This window comes from Eutrigla gurnardus (assembly GCF_963514095.1).
Source record: "Eutrigla gurnardus genome assembly, chromosome: 12".
NCBI lineage: Eukaryota > Metazoa > Chordata > Actinopteri > Perciformes > Triglidae > Eutrigla > Eutrigla gurnardus.
In genome coordinates this window covers 3,784,016-3,800,172 of record NC_139926.1, presented here as the reverse complement: position 1 = coordinate 3,800,172, position 16,157 = coordinate 3,784,016, and positions in this window count along the sequence as shown.

The following is a 16,157-nucleotide window of genomic DNA, read 5'->3' as shown; positions in this document are numbered from 1 at the left end:
CTGATGGTTTCCCATCCTGCCTCTGCGTCACTGTACTGCATGTGTGATAGTTTACTGTAAATCCCAGGATATCTAATAGGATATCTGTGCTTGTAGTTTACAGTAAGCAGATCTTAAGAGACTTCTAGAGAACCTGTGAAGCTTTGAAGTAGCTTCATAATTCCTTGTGGTGAACAGTTTAATGTAGGAACTATTTCTTTCATGCAAACTTTCTTTCATGCAAACTATATACTGTATTTCTTTGGCCTTGAGAGATAATAACATCTTTATGAGAATAGTGAATATACACATTGCTCTACTGAAGATATGCTTATTTTAAATGGTTAAATAAACCATTTAAAAATTTGTGAATTAGGCTACATTTATATGAAAGACGAGCATGAACATGAGCCGTAGTGTGTTTCATCATGTGAATGACACGTACATAAATCAAAGTCATGTTTCAGCAAAACAAATACAGTTATGCGTCAGCACATGGTGCAAGAATACCCGACTCTCGCTCTTTCTGGGAAAAGAGGTGGAGGGGTTGCTGCTATATTTAAAAATACATTTCAGGGGAAACAGATGTCACTTGGTATTTTTCCATCATTTGAATATCTTTGTGCTGTGTTGAAATGCTCTCCCAGAGTTCTCCTGTTAATTATTTACAGGCCACCTAAATATTCGTCAAATTTTTTCGATGATTTTACTGAATTATTGTCTAGCATCTCCACTGATTTTGACTGCCTAGTTATAACTGGTGACTTTAATTTTCATATTGATGATTTGAATGACAAGGGTGCAAAATAACTTTTTAATATTCTAGACACATTTGACCTTTCTCAACATGTGAAAGAGGCTACTCATTGTAAGGGACACACCCTGGACCTGATTATCACAAAAGGTCTCCATGTTTCTGATGTTTTTGTGACTGATCCTTCATTGTCTGATCACTTCTGTGTTTTCTTTAATATTTCTTTCATTCCTGACACACAAACAGAATCAAATAAGGTCAAAAAGCGGTACATCAATGAACATGCCAATGTACTCTTTAAAAATGCCATCTCCTCGTTAACACCTCTAAACCCATGTCATGCTGATGATCTTGTAAACATCTTTAATTCCAAAATTCTGAATGTCATAGATGTCATTGCACCTGCTACGGTTAAAACAATTTCTGGTAAGCAAAAGGCACCCTGGAGAAAAACTGCTGTTGTGACAGCCCAGAGAAGAGAGTGCAGGAAGGCTGAACGAATCTGGCGGAGTACTAAACTTCATATTCACCATGACATCTATAAAGAGAGCCTCCGGGCCTACAATTTAGTCTTAAAAAGTGCGAGAGAAACATACTTCTCCAATATCATAAGGGTCATTCCGTGTCATTTCATCAAATGCCTCCCACCTGACCATCTCAGAATGTCCTGAAAAAATTCAAGTACAAAGACACACTTGTTAATAGGACAAATCCAAAATATTAGGTCTCTACTGTCAATAGTTTTCTCATGAAACATCATTGAATGAAGGGTAGTTTAGACGGTTTTTGGCATCATGCTCTGAAAAGCCATTTTTAAACGGCAATATCTAGAAAACTATCTCACCTGCGCCTTCAAAATTTCTACAGTGTATATCTGTTACTAATAGCCTCCAGACATGAAATATCAGGGGTGTAGCTCAATGATAACCTAGTATGGTAGGTACTTAAAAAGGGGCTTGTTGAAATAAAGTAGTACATTTGAAGGATGGCTGAGCTCCCATTTTTGCAGATAAAAGACTTCTATCATTTCTGCCTCTATCTCTGGTGTTAGCTTAAACATTCTACAAAATATGGTTTCTCTCAGATGATTAGTTTCACAGATATTAAGGCTCAAAAATGGAAGTAAACACATCTTTGCCCAACTTCAGAGTCATATTCCAAAAAACTGACAACACGTATCAGGTCCAAACTTACTTTTTTTAAAAGATCATATTCTTGTTAAAATCATATTAAAAAATTGGGAGGGTGTTTTGCCTCAATTTGTCGCAGTGATTTTTTAAAATCCTGATATTGGTGGAATTTTTGTGGCTGGTTTTGGTACTGCATGTCCTAACAGCCTACTTGTAAACATCAAAGGAGGGCAATTCAATTGTGTTTTTTACCATTTACCAAAGACTTACATGTGACTACATAGTACTGATAAATTTAGCCTTACGAAAACATTCAAATGGATCACAGTTGTAGTTACAGAGGCAATACGTCCTTGAATGTGAGTTAAACATGGTGAAAGCAGCTTTTAAGGTCTTAAACCATGAACAAACATAGCATAATATTGAAGACTGTACATTTTGTCATACTTTAAGTATATAAATACCACAACCAAATCAAATAATAATCTTAATTTGAGCATAAATATTTTACATTACAGTACAAAAGTCTCCAAAGTGCGATATTGAATAACAGTTTGTCTCTATGCTCACTATGAGGGATCACACATTTTTCATCTTTTAGATCCAATTCCTTAGTCACATTCATTAATTTGGCAGTGACTTTACAAATAGTCTAATGTACATCTCTGCTCTGTTGTGCTCATCTTTTTTGATGGCATACATGCACCCAGTTTCTGTAGAGGGAACGTCAAATCTTGCAATTCTATGCTGCAGTGGGACATTGCACATGTCTTCTCTTCTTGGCCAGTAGAAACTCTTGGCAGGGTCATGTGGGTGCATGAACTGAACCAGTACATCTTCATCTTCATCTGAAACATCTCTGATACTTCCTATCCACCATTTCTGATCATACACACAACTCACATATTGTCTCATAGTGAGCATAGAGACAAACTGTTATTCAATATCAAACTTTGGAGACGTTTCTACTGTAATGTAAAATCTTTATGCTCAAATTAAGATTATTATTTGATTTGGTTGTGTAATTTATATACTTAAAGTATGACAAAATGTACAGTCTTCAATTCATTTGTTCATGGTTCAAGACATTAAAAGCTGCTCTCACCATGTTTAACTCACATCCAAGGACTTATTGCCTCTATAACTACAACTGTGCTACAATTTAATGTTTTCATAAGGCTAAATTCATCAGTAGTATTTAGTCACATATAAGTCTTTGGTAAATGGTAAAAAACACATTTGAATTGCCCTGCTGTGATGTTTACTTGTAGGATATTAAGACATGCAGTACCAAAAAACGGCCACAAAAACCCCACCAATATCAGGATTTTAAAAAATCACTGCGACAAATTGAGGCAAAACACCCTCCTGATTTTTTAATATGATTTTAACAAGAATATGATCTTTCAAAAAAAGTAAGTTTGGACCTGATACGTGTTGTCAGTTTTTTGGAATATGACTCTGAAATTGGGCAAAGATGTGTTAACTTCCATTTTTGAGCCTTAATATCTGTGAAACTAATCATCTGAGAGAAACCATATTTTGTAGAATGTTTAAGCTAACACCAGAGATAGAGGCAGAAGTGATAGAAGTCTTTTATCTGCAAAAATGGGAGCTCAGTCACTCTTCAAATGTACTACTTTATTTCAACAAGCCACATTTTAAGTACCTACCATACTAGGTTATCATTGAGCTACACCCCTGATATTCGATGTCTGGAGGCTATTAGTAACAGATATACACTGTAGAAATTTTGAAGGCCACAGGTGAGATAGTTTTCCAGATATTGCTGTTTAAAAATGGCTTTTCAGAGCATGATGCCAAAAATCATCTAAACTACCCTTCATTCAATGATGTTTCATGAGAAAAGTATTGACAGTAGAGACCTAATATTTTGGATTTTTCCTATTAACAAGTGTATCTTTGTACTCAAATTTTTTCAGGACATTGTGAGATGGTCAGGTGGGAAGATTTTCAGAAATTTGATGAAATGACATGGAATGACCCATAAACAACAACACTAATAAGGCGAAAACCCTATTTGCAACTGTTGACAGACTGACCAACCCCCCAACACAAATACCAGCTAAACTCCACTCCACGCAGAAATGCAATGAGTTTGCATTCTTTTATACTAATAAAATTGAAGGCATCAGACGCGCCATCAATATCTCAAACAAAAAAGTTGGATCACCACCCTGTTCAGGCAAAAGTAACACAGCAATGATGGCAAGCTTTAATGCCATAGACTCTAAAACTCTAGTGGAAACGGTGACAAATCTAAAATCATCCACCTGCTGCCTTGATGCTTTACCTACCAACTTTTTTAAGAATGTTTTTGACTGCCTATCAATAGACGTATTGCAAATAGTTAATAACTCCATTCAATCAGGCAATTTCCCAAAGGCCTTCAAAACTGCAGTCATTAAACCTCTTCTAAAAAAGCGGAGCCTAGATGCCTCTATTATCAACAACTACAGACCAATTTCAAATCTACCCTTCATAAGTAAAATAATTGAGAAAGTTGTCCTCCAACAACTAAATCACTTCCTGGCTTCAACTGGCTGCCACAACAACTTCCAGTCAGGATTTCGACCTTTTCATAGCACCGAGACGGCCCTTATTAAAGTTGTAAATGACATCCGTCTTAACACAGACTCTGGCAAAACTTCAATATTAATGCTATTACCTCAGTGCTGCATTTGACACTGTCGACCACTCAATACTCTTGGACAGGTTGGAAAACTGGGTGGGGCTCTCAGGCACAGTCTCAAACTGGTTCAAGTCATATCTACAAGATAGGAACTATTTTGTTTCCATTGGCGACTTTGTATCAGAACCTACCAATGTAACGTGTGGAGTCCCCCAAGGTTCAATCTTGGGGCCAACTTTATTCAAAATCTACATGCTCCCACTAGGACAAATCATGCAAAATAATAACATTGACCATCATTGCTATGCCGATGACACCCAAATCTATGTAGCACTATCACCAAACGACTATCGCCCCATAGATCTTCTGTGCCAGTGCATTGAGCAAGTCAAAGACTGGATGTGCCAAAACTTCCTAAAACTAAATGAGGACAAAACTGAGATAATTGTTTTTGGTGCTAAAAAAGAAAGGTTTAAAGTAATTCAACACCTTCACTCTCTGTCCCTGAAAACCTCAAACAAAGCCAGAAATCTTGGGGTTATTATGGATTCTGATTTACATTTCGACAGTCACGTTAAATCAGTAACAAAATCAGCCTTAGAGGGCTCATGTCAGCTCAAGACTTAGAAAAACTTGTACATGCCTTTATTACTAGTAGGCTAGACTACTGTAATGGTCTCCTTGCAGGTCTTCCGAAAAAAACTGTCAGGCAGCTACAGTTTGTTCAGAACGCTGCTGCTAGAGTTCTTACAAAGACCAAAAAATGTGAGCACATTACACCAATTCTTAAATCCTTACATTGGCTCCCTGTATGTCAGAGGATTGATTTCAAAATCCTCCTGCTCACATATAAATCACTACATGGTCTAGGACCGAAGTATATCACTGATATGCTCCCACTAAATAAGACTTCTAGACCACTAAGATCTTCTGAGACCAATCTGTTAGTGATTCCCAGAGTAAACAACAATCACGGGAGAGCATCATTTAGTCACTATGCAACAAATGGCTGGAATAAACTTCCTGAAGATGTAAGACTTGCCCCAACTCTGACCACTTTTAAAACTAGACTGAAAACTGTTATGTTCACCATAGCTTTCTGCTAAATCTTTTAATGTCTGCACTGTTTTTAATTATTGCAAATGTTTTTATTCTCTTTTCTTTCTGTAATGCATTTTTAAATTTTTATTATTTTCTTTTAATTCTTGTATTTTTTTTTTCTTCTCACTTTGTTTTATGATGTGAAGCACTTTGAGTCTGCCTTGTGTATGAAATGTGCTATACAAATAAAGTTGCCTTGCCTTGCCTTGCCTTTCTTTTGCCAATAATTCCAGTTGAGTCACCCGAGCATCTGTTCCTCCGTCTGATTCATGCATGAATAATGAAGGCAGAAGAGCGGCTCCTCAACATACACCAAACAGCTGATGGTGCAATGTGTCAGAAAACTGCCAGCAGGACATTTCACCACCAGATGACATAGAAAGACATTAAACTCCACAGAACTGATTTTTTTTCTTTTGTCTCCTCAGCCTTGTAAGGTTATTGTTGTCAGGATTAAGTTGGATACTAATCAAAGCAGCATGAATCGTGTGTCGATTGTCACTGATGACCTCTCGAACGATCCTCTTCACCAGTCTGGGCGCTAACTAGTAGCTTGAGGTAACGTTAGCTATGTAAGTGTGATAGATAGGTTTTACCTGTGAACAGGATGCACATAGCCTTCACATCAAGGTGATCCCAATTGTCATTGTTTGCAGAACTTTAACATTGTTCTTCTGCTGGGAACTCAAACATAGCATCTTTTCATTTCACGCTGAAGGTGCTACATGCTACGATGGCATATTAGGGCCATTGTTGGTAAAAAGAATAAGAAAACAGAGCAAAATAATTTAGATTTCTCTAAATTAAAGTTGCAAATGTACGATATTATAAAGTCATGAATTTGCCTATTGAGGAAAAATCAACATACTGATTGAGATGAGGTGATAATAGGCACAATAAACACAATAGAGCTAAAATGGTGAGTATTTCATTATTGGTGTGGATGCGGCTCATGGAAGCAGCATGCAGGTGATCTGAGCAGATTAACGAGGTGTGTTAGACGGCTGACAGGGACCCAGGACATGACTCGCAAATGTATGATTTTAAAATCTCATAAATTTGCTTGTTTTTCGTGTAAATTTATAACCCGAATCTAGAAAATCTGAGATTTATCTCAATTTTTTAACCTACACTGGCACTAATATCCCGTAGTACATGCAGATCATGATTTTAACCAGAGATTCCTGCCATTGGAGGAGCAACCTCAATGGCCCACAAGACCTTCGCATTCCAAGAACAGGAGCTTGTGAAACTCTTAAACAACCGGTTCTTTCTTGAAGGACTCCGATGTGACGACAGGCTAATTATGTTCTACACAGGGTTTAAAGATGATATCACTCCTCGCTATTTTTATGGCTCAGCAACCTCCAACTGAAACGTGGTACAATGGAGTTAAGTCAGTAAATATATGTATGTGTCTTTCAGAAACACTGTAATGTATTATATAACGTGCAAGAGGGATGGTAGACTGTACACAATGACATGTACACAGGGCCAGTTCAACTGGGGAAAAGTTGTATATGTTATTTAAGTGAAATAGCAACTTTTATTAGAATATCATCTTATTTACAATAGAATAGAAACATTTCTTCCCTGGAATAAACACATCAGAGACACATTTCAGAGACAGATAATCTTTAAATTACATATATGCATACAAATTCATTACTATTTCTAAATGTAATTATAGCAAATACTGAAAAAACTGTAGATAAAATAACGTTTTTTCCCCCCTGTATAGAAACTACTGACATCTGCTTCATAACTACAGTCTCCTTCAGTAGAAGTCCCTGTGAGACGTACAAATACGTCACATCATTTAGCAGCTGGAAATCTGTTCTAGAATTTCAAATCCATGGTCAGAATCCGTCTTTTATTGATATTGTCATCTAGATCGTGTGTGGGCCTGAAACTTGCATTCTCTCTACTGACCACCAGGGGGCAACTCCTCGGGTTGCAAAAAGAAGTCTGATTGCATGGAAGTCTATGAGGAAATAAATTATCCTACTTCTCTCTTGATTTATTATCTCAGTAAATGTGAGTTTATGGTCTCAATCTCTAGTTTCAAGTCTTCTTCAATCCAGCATGATGTTCATTTAGTACATTATGGTCCATTTAGAGTCAAATAAAAAAGAAATGTAATTTGAAATAGATTTCCTGCAATTCCCCACAACCTAAACTTTCGGATGAAGTCAAGAAACAGCCACCTGCACTAGTCTTGATGATTTAGACAAAGGGTGATATAAAAACCAAGAATGCATTAAGAATTGTTATTTGACAGAAAGTTTCAGAGACACAGAGTGTGCAGGTATGGGAATAAATGACAGTATTGTAGATTAGTGTATATTTCTTAATTTCACCCGCCGGTTGAACAGGCCTGCTGTCTCACTGTGTCTCGTGAAAGGAAACGCTCTAGCCGTCACAGCAGCTGCCCTCTCTCCTTCTAACTTAAAAGTAAAGTAATTCACAAAAGGAGCCCATTAGAGAAGGTAAAACATCATGGATCACCAGCCCCATTAGTCGTCAGCTGGGTGGTGGACACCTGGTTCTCCTCTGCTCATTAATGCTAGATCGTGTTTCACTGACATGCCCAGCTGATCACTGCCACGAATGACACAGAGAGTAAGCTACGTAACAATGGATATATAAGTGAGTGATAGTTATTGCTAGTTTCCTAGAGTTTCCAATTCGTCAATAAATAATCATTCATAATCATTCTGCTTGTTCGCTCATCTCAGGTAAACACTCACTTACAAATGTACAGCTATGCTATTATGTTAATGTCACATGATTGTCATATGATGGAACGGATATTTAAATAACATTTAACATTGACCTGACACACAGTTGCTATGCAAATGTACTTTCTAGAAGAAGGTAGCTAGATGGAATAGGATGGATTTTAGCTAGCAAGCAAATCCGTTGACATGAGAAGGGATGTTACTGTGGCCCTTCGTTTGTAAATGTTTTCTGCTTTTGTCTGTGGCTGCAGGTTTTCTGTCCTTGATGTAGATCCAGGTGCCCATTCGGGGTGGCTCCCGGTATTGCTGCTTACATTGCTGTGATTGCTAATTTATTCTGAGGATTAGAATTAGATCGGACGAGCACACAGACAGATTGCTTGCTTTGATGATACGTTTTCATATGCTGGCCGTCCAAAACGTTGGGAATAGTTTCTGCGAGACAAATTTGTTTTCAGTTCTTTATTTAAGTTGTTTTCTTTAACAATATCCTGCATGTATACTTGTAGTATTTTGTGGAACTTCTAAAACAATGGGGTGTTTTTTTTTGGTATTTGGGTCTTGTGATAAGGTAAATCAGCCAACACTGACTTTGCCTTCTTTCCAACCTCTTCACCCCGCACAGCTATCGGCCACCCAGGAAGGCCGAGGCTCTCACGGCCTCAAGTCCCACTGCAGGGCAGCTGACAGGTAGGAGACACATGCACACACACACAAACACGCTGTCACACTTTGATATGTTCTTTCTCACACACGGCGCTCAGAAGTATCTCTCTTTCTCACACACACACACACACACACACACACACACTCCCACGTAGATCTGAACCCTCTGAGCCGACCCCCATATTGCCCTGAGAAATGTGTCATATCGATGCTGAGAAGCAGGTCAAGCATTCTGCAAGTGCAGCAAAGTGAGATAATTGCAACAGAGACTGCTCTCGGCTTATTATTAAAACACCCCCAACCCTCGCTCAACCTCCACCCCCCTTCACACACAACCTTCTGATACTAACCCAAGCTGGCGGATGTTGATAGCGGTTTCGGCTTCAAGCGTACGGCAGCTTAACTAGAATTCTCGCTCCCCTTAAAATACTTTTCCTTTAGCTTTGGCTAAGAGCACCTTTAAACACCCAGATCAGAGAGGAGAAGGATCAGGAGAGGAGTAGGATCAGGAGAGGAGTAGGATCAGGAGAGAAGGGTCAGAGAGGAGAAGGATCAGGAGAGGAGTAGGATCAGGAGAGGAGAAGGATCAGGAGAGGAGAAGGATCAGGAGAGAAGTAGGATCAGAGAGGAGGAGAATTTAAAGAAGAGTAGGATCAGGAGAGAATGATCAAAGAGGAGTATCAGATCAGAGTAGGATCAGAGAGAAGGATCAGGAGAGGAGAAGGATCAGGAGAGGAGTAGGATCAGAAAGGAGAAGGATCAGGAGAGGAGTAGGATCAGAAAGGAGAAGGATCAGGAGAGGAGTAGGATCAGGAGAGGAGTAGGATCAGGAGAGGAGTGTCAGAGAGGAGTAGGATCAGGAGAGGAGTAGGATCAGGGAGGAGAAGGATCAGGAGAGGAGTAGGATCAGGAGAGAAGTGTCAGAGAGGAGTAGGATCAGGAGAGGAGTAGGATCAGGGAGGAGAAGGATCAGAGAGGAGTAGGATCAGGAGAGGAGTTTGGTTTTTAAAAGTCCCTTTATTGAGCCTCTTCAAGAAACAAAACAATAGTTACTTGTTCATTTACTTCAGGATACCAACAACAACAACCAAATCAACACCAACAAACCAAAGCGAGTTTCAGATATGTATATCCAGATCCCCGTTTTCTCCCACGGAGCACAAAACCTCCCCAACAGCTCATGTACTTTTAAAAACCTGCAAGGTGTCCATCATTTTGAAGTAGACATATGCCACCCGCAGTCGGGCCTTCAGCAGTCCTCTCAAAACTGCCACCGGCTCCACACTGCCCACTGTTTGAGCTTGGTTTCTGCGGGTCAGCCAGGTGGCCGACTTCGCAGAACCAGAAATAAAGTTCAACAGTGTGTGGACAGACCTTTTTTTTACACAATATTTTGGTCCAAAAATAAACAAATCAAAGGAAAAAACCTCCCCAAGCCCCCGAAACCAGGTTTTTAACAGTTCAAACAAAATATCCAGATGAGGACATTGAACAAATAAGTGTGCCAAAGTCTCAGCCTGCAAACAAAAAGTACACCCCTCCCCATCTCAGGATCAAGGTGCACTCTGTATCTGTTTGTAGCTATTGCCCCGTGCACAATCCTCCACTGGAGGTCTGCTGTCCGTTTTTCAATGGGCGGCTTGTACAGGGACTGCCAGCTGCCTTTGGGGGAAAAGTCTGGGCCAAAGAACTCAGTCCACCTCAACTCCTCCATCCCTGCCAGAGACTGTACATTCAGGGTTTTGATGCTGATGTGATACAGTGCTTTTTTTCCACAGCCTGAAATTTGTCCAGGTGAGGAGTTACGAATGACAGCAGCTGACCTTCTCCCTCCTGCCACTCCCCCACCGCTGGGGTGATGAACAGAGAGGGGAAGCTGTATTCACAATCCTCACTCCACTGATCACACAGCGTGCGATCTTCAGCAGTCTCTCGAAGGTGTTGAGGCAGGGCAGCACAGACTTCCTCCACCACTTTCTTGATTAGCTTGATAGAGGTGATGTTGCTCTTGTTTCTCAAGTTGTCCAGTGATGTCCCCGTCATCTTCATCAGGTGGCCCAGTTTGGTGCAGCCAGCTCCTCTCAGTTTACCTCGCAGGCTGGCAGACTGCGGAGTTTGGGTACTGATAAAACTGTTGAAGAACAGAGGTTCCTCAAACAGCCACAGCCCCGGAGTCTCTGCAGTGTCACGCTTTATCCTGAAAATATGCCAAGCCTGCAGAACCGATGTGTAAAAAGGCGTCAATCCATGTAGGTCCATGTTCTCGGTTTGTAGGAGGAACAAGTGTTTATCATACTCCAGCCATCCGGCTTTTCTCAGCAGCCAGCGGGCCTTGTCGCACCAGCTTGGAACACAGTCGTAGATAATTTTTTGTGCTGTTTTAAGTCTGAATGCAGCGATCTTTGATTGGATGCTGATCAGTCCCTGACCCTTTTCAGCCACAGGTAGGTAGAGGGCAGCTGCATGGATCCAGATCCAGTGTTTGCCAGACCAGAAAAAGTCCAAGATGGCTCGTTGAATATCCTCTATCAGGCCTCTCGGTGGTGTCATCGCAATTAGTTTGTGCCAGAGGGTCGAGGCAACCAAATTATTGGCAACCAGAACTCTTCCCCTATATGACAACTGGGGTAGCAACCATTTCCATTTAGACAACCTAGTACACACTTTCTCCTTCACTCCCTCCCAACTTTTTGTCTGGAAGCCCTCTGTACCCAAAAAAGACTCCCAGCACCTTCAATCCCTCTTTCCCCCATTTGAGTCCTCCAGGCAGACCTGGCATTTCTTGTTTATTACAGTGTCCAACCCACAAAGCTTCGCTTTTTGCCCAGTTCACCTGTGCAGAAGACGCCTCTTCGTATAGGGACAGGGTATCCTTCAAACCTTGAACATCCCCCTGGTTGGAGATAAAAAATGTTAACATCATCTGCATAGGCAGAAAGGGTTGTAAAAACCTTGATCAGGCTTGAAGGAACCGGTCAATGCGAGACCACCGAGGCGACTTCTCAGCCTGCACAGCAAGGGTTCAATAGCCAAGCTGTACAGCTGGCCCCAGATAGGACAACCCTGTCTGATTCCACACTCTATAGGGATTGGCTGACGCAACCCTGCCCCCACCTTCACCATACACTGTGCATCCCTGTACAACAATGTTACCCAAGCCAAAAACCCCTCACCAATACCAAACGCCTTCAGTGCAGAAAACAAATAAGAGTGATTCACCTTGTCGAACGCTTTCTCCTGGTCCAAAGAGACAATGCCAACACGGACATTATCAACTTTGCACACATCAATAACATCACGAATGAGGAAAATGTTATCCATGATCTTCCTATCGGGAATACAGTAAGTTTGATCAGGATGTACAATTATTTCCAGTATATACTAAGTCTGTTTGATAAGGCTCTGGAAAGCACCTTGTAGTCTGAGCAAAGGAGAGACACAGGCCTCCAGTTTTTCAGTAAGGCCAAGTCTCCTTTTTTTGGCAGCGGGGAAAGCACCGCGCGCTGACAGGAAACAGGAAGAGATCCTGTTCTAAGGAGAGGAGAGGAGTAGGATCAGAGAGGAGAAGGATCAGGAGAGGAGAAGGATCAGAGAGGAGAAGGATCAGGAGAGGAGTAGGATCAGGAGAGGAGTAGGATCAGGAGAGGTTTGGTTTTCAAAATCCCTTTATTGCACTATTTCAGGGATACACCAGATGATTTTCACCTCAAACGAAATGAACAGCGCACCACAGCTGGTAGGCTGGACAATGCAGGGAAACTGTAGTTGCTGTCCTCGATCCACTGGTCACACAAGGTGGCATCCTCCATAACCAGCCTCCCTCAGACTGTTTTGCAGGCTGGCAGACTCAAGTACTTGTGTCCTTAGGCGGTTATTGAAAATCAGTGGTTCCTCAAATACCCACATTCCTAGAATTTCGTCCAAGGAACTTGCAGTCTTTACCACCTGCCAAGCCTGCAAGACTGAGGAGTAAAAAGGTGTCAGTGCAGAGGTCCAGGTCCACCTCACTGAGCTGTAAAAGGAAAAGCTGTTTGTCATTGCCCAACCTGCCAGTTCGCCTTAGCAGAAGCTTGGCTGTGTCCAGTGTTGGGACCTAACCGTTAGGACTACACAATGCGGCCTACAAAGCCTACACAATGCGGCCAGACAATGGGACAAAGGAGATAAAAAACTACAACCACCATTTTAGTGTCACCTCCACCTGGTCGCGAGATCTGACGTCACACAACTGGTGCCCTATTGGCTGGCAACTGCATGGGACTCCAGGGGGTCCCCCGGACAAGCCGTGAGCTATAAATCCCGCGGCCACCAGAAAAACGTTCTCTCTCCAAAGTAACTCGCATTACGCCAGGAGGTGAAGATTACGTCTGCAGCGTTTCCCTTTGTCCTAGGCCGCAGTCTTTCCCCCAAACTCGCTGGACGAGCAACAGATTGTTTTACCCCTCTTTTTCTCTACTCGTTTTATTTTACTTTTGTTTATCATTTTGGATCCCGAGGAGACCACCGCGACAGCGCGACTCTCCCGTTCCCCGTGGTAAGAAGAAAAACTTTCTTCGTCCCAGCTGCCAGCAGAACGGATAACTCGACCCATCTTTGTCTGAAATCAGCTGACTAAATCGCCGAGCCCCGCGAGTGTTCATCATTTCCCTGCAGAAGGAAGAATAACTAACGGTTTTCTTCAACCAATTGGATCCGGCGCTGAACGAGCGCCCACGAACTACCGTCCGTTGCCGGCGTCAAGGAACGCCATCGCCGCACGGGACGAAACCCTCAAATCGACACATCTCACATCGACAAAAGTAAGAGGCTATTTGTCTGGGCAGAAGCAGAGATTCGATAGTGTAGGACATGCTTGTAATTCTTGTTAATGTGTTTTAAGTTCTGATCGCGGATCGCCGAGTCCGTTTGTTCATGTGCTGCTGTATGTGAATGCTGATCGTGTACCCACGCAGCTGGGTTGATTTCTGTAACAGTGTTTTCGACTAACCTCCGCCATATTCGCGAGCTCAGAAAGCCTCTACTATCAGTTAAAAGACCGGTCTCGCGGAATAAACGCCAGTTCATTCACGCGAGCCCGTGTGATAGCGGCACGGCTTCTGTGCCTCAGAATATCGCTTGCGCATTCTTTCTCTCTTTGTTTGTGTCCCGCTAACACACACACACACATACACGCCGCACACACGTGTCCTAAGCCAGCTGTTACCGGCGGACGCTAGGGACATAGCTACATCTGGTGGCTACATACGGCTATCTCTCTCTCTCTCTCTCTCTCTCTCTCTCGCTACTCCATCGGACGTCAGTGGCTCCGCCCCTGAACGCTGCGAGGAATAGCTCCACCTCTCTCTCTCTCTCGCTACCCCATCGGACGTCAGTGGCTCCGCCCCTGAACGCTGTGAGGAATAGCTCCATCTGGTGGCCGCACATAGCCATCTCTCCCTCTCGACACACACGCGCACACACACGCACGCACGCACATGCACACGCACGCACACACATACGCACACACTCCACCCGTGTCTCTCCTTCTGTTTAGCTTAGCTTTGTGTGTTAGGTAGTTAGGTAATAAGGCTTTGTTAATTGCAGTGTTATTGATTGTGATCATTATTACCGATTTTAATAAATCTTATTATATTATAACTAGCGGTCTCTTGTGCTTGTTGTGTATATGTCACTGGATAACAGCAGGTTGTGAAGGCTAGTGCTTGAATTTCACGCCCTTCTTAATTGTTAGATTGTTTTTATGCTTCCATGCCAATGATCACGATGAGCATGTGAGTATAAAACCTTTATATCAAGACTGAATACAGTTTTAGGTTATCTTTTCCCTGATCCCAGGGTGGTGCCCCGTTTATTCATGATTATATCATGATAATATATTAAATATAATTATTAATACCGATAATCATATTGATATTGATAGTTAACTGTTGATAACCAAATCTGCTCCTGCTACAACCCCAACACCAGCCAGCCTGGACCACAGGCATAAAGACGTTTTTTTGCTGTTTGCAGTCTAAAAGCAGCAATCTTCGCCTGGATATTCACAAGTGCCTGTCCACCTTCAGCTACAAGCAAGTAAAGGACTGCTGCCCAGACCCAATGCCGACCCGACAGAAAAAATCCACAATATCCCTTTGGATGTCCTTGATCAGACCTCTAGGTGGCGTCAAAGCAAAAAGTCTGTTAGTCTGTTATTGGTAACCAGAACTCTTCCTCTATAGGACAGCTGGGGTAGCAACCATTTCCACTTAGTTAACCGAGCGCACACCTTTTCCTTAAAGGAGACATATTATGCTCATTTCTGCTTGTTGACATGGGTCTTTGATGTCTAAATGGAATGATAGTAACATGCTTTGGTCGAAAAAACCCAAGGATTGAGCACAGCAGGGTTCTCAACATACCAGTTTCACAGCCCTGCTTTCAGCGGCCGGATTCAGTGACTTTCCCTTTAAATGCTAATGAGCTACTGCGTGCGCCGCCCAAACGGTCTTGGCACCGCCCACCTCTTCCTGCCGGGCGTAAGACGTGAGGACGCCATTTTGTAACCATAACAACGGTTGATTCGGGGGAGAAATGGCTGCCGGTCAACAAACTGCGGTGCAACCTTACCTGTTCGAGCCGGAGTCCGACCCAGAACAAGAAGAGGCTCCAGAAGAAAGTCAGCAGCCAAGATTGAACATGGATGTTTCTCAGTGGTTAGTAGTTAAGTTTGTTACCTCGAAATATACCGGTTTATAAACTTTAAATAAATATTACAAAAGAAACAACACGACGTGATTGCTTAGCTATCGTAGTTTCCAATCAATAATACAATTCTGCTAAAAAAATAAGTGTTCCTGTGGCAATTGTGAACAAATGCCTACAGAACCTGAGAATATATGCTGTATGGAAATATCACAAGTAAGTGTGAACACTGTGCAAACATGGTTGTAATTTTGCAGTCTCTCTTTTCTATCATCCATTGTCACTCACTTATCTTTCATAATTTATAGGTTACACGAAGACTACAGCAGCTTCCTGAGCCACCAACATGCATGGTGGACCATCCTGGCCTCGAACCTGTCTGCCTGAATGTATTTTCACTGCAGAATGCACTAAACATTTATCGGGCAGACTATGGACCTTTACGTCTC